General features: G+C 39.4%; 1 protein-coding gene across 1 annotated transcript in view; it reads right to left on the bottom strand.

The window, feature by feature from the left end:
* plin3 (perilipin 3) overlaps window positions 1-2434 on the bottom strand; it is a 10870-nt gene extending 8436 nt beyond the window's left edge. The window contains exon 1 of the mRNA XM_020622365.1: window positions 2296-2434. The gene's annotated coding sequence lies outside the window, so the exon portion shown is untranslated. The remainder of the gene's footprint in view (window positions 1-2295) is intronic.
* Window positions 2435-7701: the final 5267 nt, after the last annotated feature.

Below are 7701 nucleotides of genomic sequence, written 5' to 3'. Positions count from 1 at the left end.
AATATGTATCCATGTAGTAATACTGCTTGCAAACCAATGATGGTAAGATGATGTTAGGGGGTAGGACTAGATAAGTCTAACTTCTTCCTACTCCGTTCAAGCATGTACTAGGTATAAGCAAATTGATAATATACTTGTGGATATGTGTGGAATTATGTGTGTTGACATATTGACTGTCGTTACATGTTTGAAAGAATAAAATCAAATCAAAATCAAAATTATATAATGTCAGAAAATAGTGAAAATGGTCATTGTAATTCCAAGGGGAAGTTTTCAAGTCTGTGGTCAGACCAGCAATACAAAACTCATAATATTCAATATACTAATAGAGGACCATCAACTATTCCCATTTGAGCCGCTGGAACCAATGACTTAGCAATTTTGCTTAGAAAATGGTTAATCAATTATAAAAATGATTTGCTGTCAACACACCATTACCTTAAGTTTTGGTTCCAATAATCATATCTGATTAATGAATAATGAAAAGCACCAAAAACACAATGAAGAGATGAGGGAAGTGAAGAGGTATGTTAGCTGATAGGAAAGAACCCCACTGCAGCTAGGTCTTTTCCTTCTCATTTTGGAGCTCCCAACATATGGACAGCATCTGTCTGATTTCTACCCGACGATAGCGGAGAGAGTGAGGCAGCCTGCTATATTGTTAACAAGCATCTGACATGCTTGACCTGACACAGATGAGTGAAAGAAGGGCCTGACCTCTGAGAGGAGAGGTAACACTCAGCAGTAGCACGAGGACCAGCTCTGTCACCAACCTGCAGTAAATGATCAGGACAAGCAGTACTGACAGGAGGGGCTGCTGATGGATGGCAGCGCCCTTACTTACACCTGGGTTGGTTTTTCCCTTTCATTTGTCATCTATCTACTGATCTGCTGTTTATTCATTTCACACATTCTTTGAGACATCAGCGTGACTAAAACACTCCCTCTGGTGTTTTCATGACCTCTCAAGTTTCCAGATGACCTCTCAGGGCTCTGATGGTTGCCAAGTGCATTTTGTTACAACAGCCTAGTTGAGCAACACATTTTTCTGTGAGGCAGCTGATGAGATCTTCACTGGCTTTATTACAAAGCAAAGTCTAACAGTATGCTCCCTGATATCAAGAGTGAGATTAACCAGAGGTAATTTTCAGAGGCATAGTACACATGAAGAAGACTGTTAGGCAACACAGATTAAGCTATTTTAGATTTTCAAAAATCATAATCTCACTGATTCAAACTAAGCACTTACTGTATAAAAAGGCTATCTGGCCTCCTCCTATTGCGTTAGATTTGTCACATCCTCACAGTGCTGCTTTACAAAAAATAAACAGCTACTGTGCTCCTTTGTAGCTGAAACACTATGTGACCTTTGGTAAGAATTTACAAGCTGGTTTATATCCAAGAAAGCACAGAGACACATTTGTTATTAGGCTGAAACAAATGAGCGATCACTACTATTCACTGGGTTTAAAGAGACTTCAGCTGTTCCTCATGTGACAGACGATGGAAAGGAAAAAAAAAGCTAATGTGGACAAAACCAGGAAAGAGTCAAATAACCAGAAAAGGGAAGGTTTAGGTTCTGGAGCCATCTTTTATATTTCAGTTTTATCTAAAATAGTGTAACACCAGATCAGTCAGGTTCATTTGCAGGCTGAAAAGCACTTGAACTGGGGTCAGGATCCTCCAGTGGGGACCCAAGATAAAGGGACTGCGACATGATTAAAAGAACAATAAAAAGGACAATAAAATTAGTTACACAAAATTATGGCAAAATCAATGTGTTTTTCTTGTCAAATATTTGATCCTTCATTATCACTCCTTGATCTGTGTGCTCACAACCCATGCTGATACTGAAGCCATAACCTGAGATGAGAGGTTCACAGGAAAAGACTAGATCAGATGCGGAGATGTCGAGTTACACCTGGGCTCAGCCCACACAAACAACATTTTTGCAGCTTTTTGTGTCCACTGAGGAGGGCGAACTGCACAGTGTTACTACCAAGTAGCTGCTAGTTCATCCAGTTTATGGTCGATAAACTTTACCCCAGATGAGGAACTACAGCGATTTACCAACGTTATTTCGACACATACCCAACCACTTTTCATGTTCCTGCTACCTCATCACATCTTCTGGTGTTGTTTGGCCTTAACACGAGAATAACGTTTGATTCCTCAGCCCTCAAACAGAGGTGATATTAGTTCGCTTCGGAGCGAATACATTAGCTAGTTCTGCTAACCTTGAGAAGTTGAGGACCGGTTTAAGAGCTAAACCGAGCTGTCAAGTCAGCCACTTACCTCACTGGCAACCTGTTGCTCCTTCCGTGACCCACAGAGTAGTGCTGTTTAATGAAGAGGCCGAGAACAAGGATTTCTTTCTGCCAATCTGTAGAGCTGCAGCACACAGGATGAACAAGAAGGCGGAGCGTGGAACTCGTTTGTAAACTTTTAACCAATGAAATCACAGCACAGAAACGAGGCTCGCTCCAGGCGTGGCTGTCGCATAATATATAAATTGATACGAAATTATGTTTTCATTCGTGTATTCAGCTGCCGTTTGGATACACTTACCTGTTGATTAGGATATATTTACAAGATTTAGCAGCATCTATAGTCTGGTAACAAAATTATTCATAATTTGCTAAACTGAGAAATATAGCCTCAATGCACTTAATTTGTGATCCGGGCAGAGGTGGAAAGTAACATACAGTAGTTTAAGTGATTTTGAAGCACTACATTTATGCCACTTCATAATTAAAGGCTACTTCACTGCATTTCAGGGGCAAATGTTGTTTTACCCCACTACTTTTCAATACATGTTGTTTTTCAGATTAGGATTTTCCATGCAAAACAATGATTTTATGAAATGTAGCATAGATTAAACACCACAATATTTAAAGCAGTTCACTTCGGCGCCAACTTGACCAGCTGTAGTAATGTAACACTGGAGCATTGCTTATTGCATCAGTAGTGATGATCCAATAATAGATTAACATTTACAGGATCAATTCAGTTTGTTCAGGGTTTTTAATTTTTTATTTTAACTGCACTTTTATTTTGGCACTGGTGGCAAATTTATGATGTAGCACATTCATGTAGCCAGAGTATTTAGATTAAAAAAAAAACAAACAATTACAGTGAATGGAGCATTTCTGAAGCTTTCACCTACATCTCATGGACCTCATCAGTGAATGGTGCTTGCACATTTGCCATGAAGATAGCTCAGTTATTATCAGGTGACCTGAGTATGCCATTCCTATCACATGACAGTAGGTGGTCGTAAATAGATGACATTAGATGTGGTTGAAAGCTCAGGAAATCTTTCAGTAAGTGGACCTCAGTGAGAAGAACTTTTTGAACACTATTCGATTGCTATTTTTAAGGTCAGTAATGAACATTTATGCTCAGCTTTGCTTTTGCTTTACAAGATATGGGGGGAGGGTAGTGGACAGCGTTCAGCATCGTCACAGCCTGGTGGATGAAGCTGTTTGTAAGTCTGGTGGAGTGGGCCTGACGACTCTGATACCTTCTCCCTGAATACAGGAGTCTGAAGTGGGAGTGTGAGGGGTGGGAGGTGTCATCAGCAATGCCGATGGCTCTGCAGGTGTTAAAGATGTCCGTGAGGGAAGGCAGAGGGGCACTGATGATCTTACTGGCTGTATTCACTATGTGTTGCAGGGTCCTTCTGCAGGGGGCAGTACAGGCTCCGTACCACACAGTGATGCAGCCAGTGATGACGGTCTCAGTGTTGCCCAGGTAGAAGGAGCACATGATGGGGAGGTGGGACACTCTCCTCAGTTTGTGGAGGAAGTAGAGGTGTGATTGAGCTTTCTTGGCCAGTGATGTGGTGTTGTTTGTCCAGGAGAGGTCCTCAGAGATGACCTCTGAGAGAAACTTATTAAGTATGCATAAATAATGTTAATTAAATACTTACTGGTTAAATTGGATATGATGCTAAATCCCAGTGTGGCCATGTCACTTCCCTTTATGCGTACGTACATACTGTAGAGTCAGGTGACTGAGCTGTGCTGAAAGTCAGGCAACCATATTAACTGCAATTGACATAGTAAACCCTGAGAGGGCAGTCTTTGCCCAATGAGTCAACTTTTTTCTGTAGCCTCACCCACATAGAGTTACTGTATACTCATTCACATTTATATCCTTACTATTGTTGCAACTCCAGAGCAGAAGTCTATTTTGTATTAATAGTGAAAGAATAGAATTATGTTAAAAGTATCTGAAAAAATGGGGCATGGATAGTAAAGGAGAAAAGACTTTGACAACAGCATTCACTTAATGTCCTTATTACATAGTCTAGATTATATTAACTCTACCTTGTTATGTAGAAAGTGGTTTTATTACCAAGCTATTAGAGTCATTGTGTATCAATTTGTATTTTGCACCAAGCTCCAGAGAAAGAAACATTTTGCTAACAGAAATATATTGGAAAGTACCTGATGTAGCTTTGTTTTGACTAGGTTGAAATCCATTTCAGGATGAGAGTAAACAGCTCAGTGTATGAAAAAATAGAATGAGTGTGATATCTTGACCACAGTTGTAGGGGCCCTTCCCTTCTTTTATTGTTTGATATGTTTAGAATTATTTCAACATCTGCATTTTGCACCATTAACTAAACACACAAATCCATGCACGGTGCCATGGTCCCTTTCAGGAGAGTCAGCAACATGTACCCCAAAGGCTCTCATCTGTTCCTGCTTAACTTCTAACTCTGCTCCACCGGATCAGTTGATTGAGGCCAAATTGTTCTCGGTAATTGAAGATTAGTAGATAACATGAAAACCACTCATCACTCAGAGTAAAATGATCACTCCTCTCTCCCCCACAGTGCCCGAAGACCTACCTTTCAAGACAAGAGCAATAAATTGGCAATTTGACCACATTTCCACGGATGTGAGAGCAGAACACACAAATCTTATCTATATAGATTTATCCTTAAGACATTTTGAGCCATGCAGTATAGAAGCAGATAGATCTGCATACCTCGACTACAAAAGCTGAGATAGTTCATAGCCCCTATGCAAAGAAACAAATAATAATCAATCATCAAACCATAACAAATTGAAGAAAGGAGCTTCATGTTCAAATCTCAGGTGCACCACAAGTCTTTAAAGCATTTTAGGTGGAAGCCGAATCATTTGAGCATTTAAGATTTCCCTCCTTGTAAAAGAACACCTCCAAGTGCATGGTCTTTGTAATTTTGTGAAGGAGGAGTACAGTTATATTGCAATGAAATGTAGTTGCTCTGCTTTGTGTTTACTGTTAAACTACGAATCTCAGGCAGCATATACCAACTAAAGCATTCATTTTCCTTCCTGTTTCACCTTCTGCTTTTCATTGTCAGAAGCCTTGAAACTGTAGAAATTATCCTCAGTCCATTAATAGCTGTGGCGGTCTGGTTGGTTTGATCTGCATTCCACCATTGATGGGAATCTTATCTCCAACATCCTGTAACAAATTTCCGGAGACTTGCAACACAAAGTATCAGTAACATACAACACAGCAACAAATCATCTCCAGGTTGAAACCAAATACAGACCTTTGCCCTTACTATATTGTACCCAATAGCATATTAATAAAGCATAGCCAAAGCCAAGGTTACGTGAAAATTGCTCCTTCGTGATGAAAGAATAAAGAGACTGGGGGTTGATTTTCTTCAAATGCTGGTAAGCACAGTATTCATTAATTAGATTCCTTTTTATAGGAATGAACTGATCAGAATATCACGAAAAAGAGGTTAGTTTAAAGAAGTAGTTTGGCATTTGGGAAATAGGCATTCCTTTTCTTGCTGAGCATTAGATGACTAGATTGATACCACTCATGTTATTATGATAAATACATAGCTGGAGTGGCATAAAGACTCAAAACAGAGGGAAAAAGCTAACTTGATTGCATCACTTTAACAAAATCCCCCTACCAGTGCCTTTAAAGCTTGCTAATTAACATCTCAGTTATTTAATGTTGAATTATTTCTTGCTCTTGGGGAGTCACTGCTCCCTGCCAAACAGTCTGGTGAATAAAGCAGCAAATAGTTTGAAACAAACTTTAGAGGTGGTGTCAGGTGAATTATTTTGGGCAAAGCCAAGCTAGATCTTAGTTCTGTTTCCAGTCTTTAGGTTAAGCTAAGCTAACTGAATGCTAGGAGTGCCTTCTTATTTACCACACAGATATGACACTGGTATTGAGCTTCTCGTCTACCTCTCAGCAAGAAAGCTAATATGCCTATTTCCCAAATGTTGATACATTGTTTTTAGAACAAAACTAATACGGATACATGCTCTCTGCTGTTGTTTTCTAGTCCCTCAATTGGATGAATTGGGTGAATTACACAATATATAGCAGACCTGCATTTACAGTTTTTTTTTTTTCAAATTATTAAATATCTTTTTGTGTCCTTGATTCTGACAATATTGAACATTGCCTTGAATTTTGAAACTTAGATTTATCTGCTCATAAAAGCAAAACATACACGCTTAACTAATTATTATGTGCATTATACTGTATGGGAATTGAAGACTGCAGGAAAGTATGTCTATTTATAACATGGAAGCTCATAAAAGTCATGAACTTTATGCAGTGAACTTTTTGCAAGAGTAACCGTCTTTAATCTTCTGGGCAAAACTGCCCTGCAAGGAAAACTTAACTGGCGACAGACATTTTATGACTGTTGTGCCTTCGGCTTAAAGGATATTGGAAAAGTGATTTGTGGGGAACCTCTAGCAGACATTAAAACACATAATCTAAAAGATTTGTAGCCAGTCAGAGAACATTGGAAATGCCAGATCAATGTATGCAACATGCAAAATAAAAAGCAACAAAAAACAGCACCATATCTTGCCATAGTCAACAGATTGCCTCAACTTTGCTTCTGCAGAGAATGCAAAATTTCCTTACACTGTGTTTTATGAGTTTTCATTGCTTTTTGACTAGAGGTGGCTGCCTTTCTTTTTCTATGGGTCTCCCCTGTTGGTTTTGGAAAGCTTATTTCACCCCAGAGCCCTGACAATGGGTCAGCCGCAACGACGGTGGTGGAGAGGAAATGTGGAAAAAGCCAACTGGCTCTCAATATTTATGTTTTTTAGTGCTGTGGTTGTTTGAGTTTTGCCAGCGATGTCACACTACTGAGACCATTCTCCTAACTAATGGCTTGATATGCTGCTGTCTGTTGTGATGTGAAGAGAGGAGGCAACGGCTTTTTCACCATACTTTGGTTCTTCACACTTTGCTGTTTTCCTCTCTCCTTGCCCACTATCAAAGATATGTCAGTATGTTTTAGTGTTGATCCCCATCCCTTTTAGTACTGTATATTCTTTTAAGTCTCTGTGTAGCATAGTATGCTTGCCCTCTGTCCTCTTTCTGCCTTCTCCTTGTGCTCCTTATCCCATCTCATTTCCTCTACCTTGTCATCTCTGCACCACATTCTTAATGACAGATTGATGGCTGCCTCCGCAGTATCTTACAGTAATAATAAAGTCACCCAGATTGCTCCCAACTGATTTACAACAAGCTGATCAAGTCTGTTTACACAGACTGTAAATTATTTCATATTTAAACTAGTTAAATCATATAAGTAATGAGCACTTACCACATTTACTTTAGAGTATTAATTACAATGTCATCTTCAGATGCTGCTGCAAGTGCTGCACAATAAGTAAGTGTGTGCACAAGCTGTGAAAAATGTAAGAA

This window comes from Monopterus albus, unplaced genomic scaffold (assembly GCF_001952655.1).
Source record: "Monopterus albus unplaced genomic scaffold, M_albus_1.0 scaffold279.1, whole genome shotgun sequence".
Lineage (NCBI taxonomy): Eukaryota > Metazoa > Chordata > Actinopteri > Synbranchiformes > Synbranchidae > Monopterus > Monopterus albus.
This window is presented reverse-complemented; position numbering and strand designations above follow the sequence as displayed.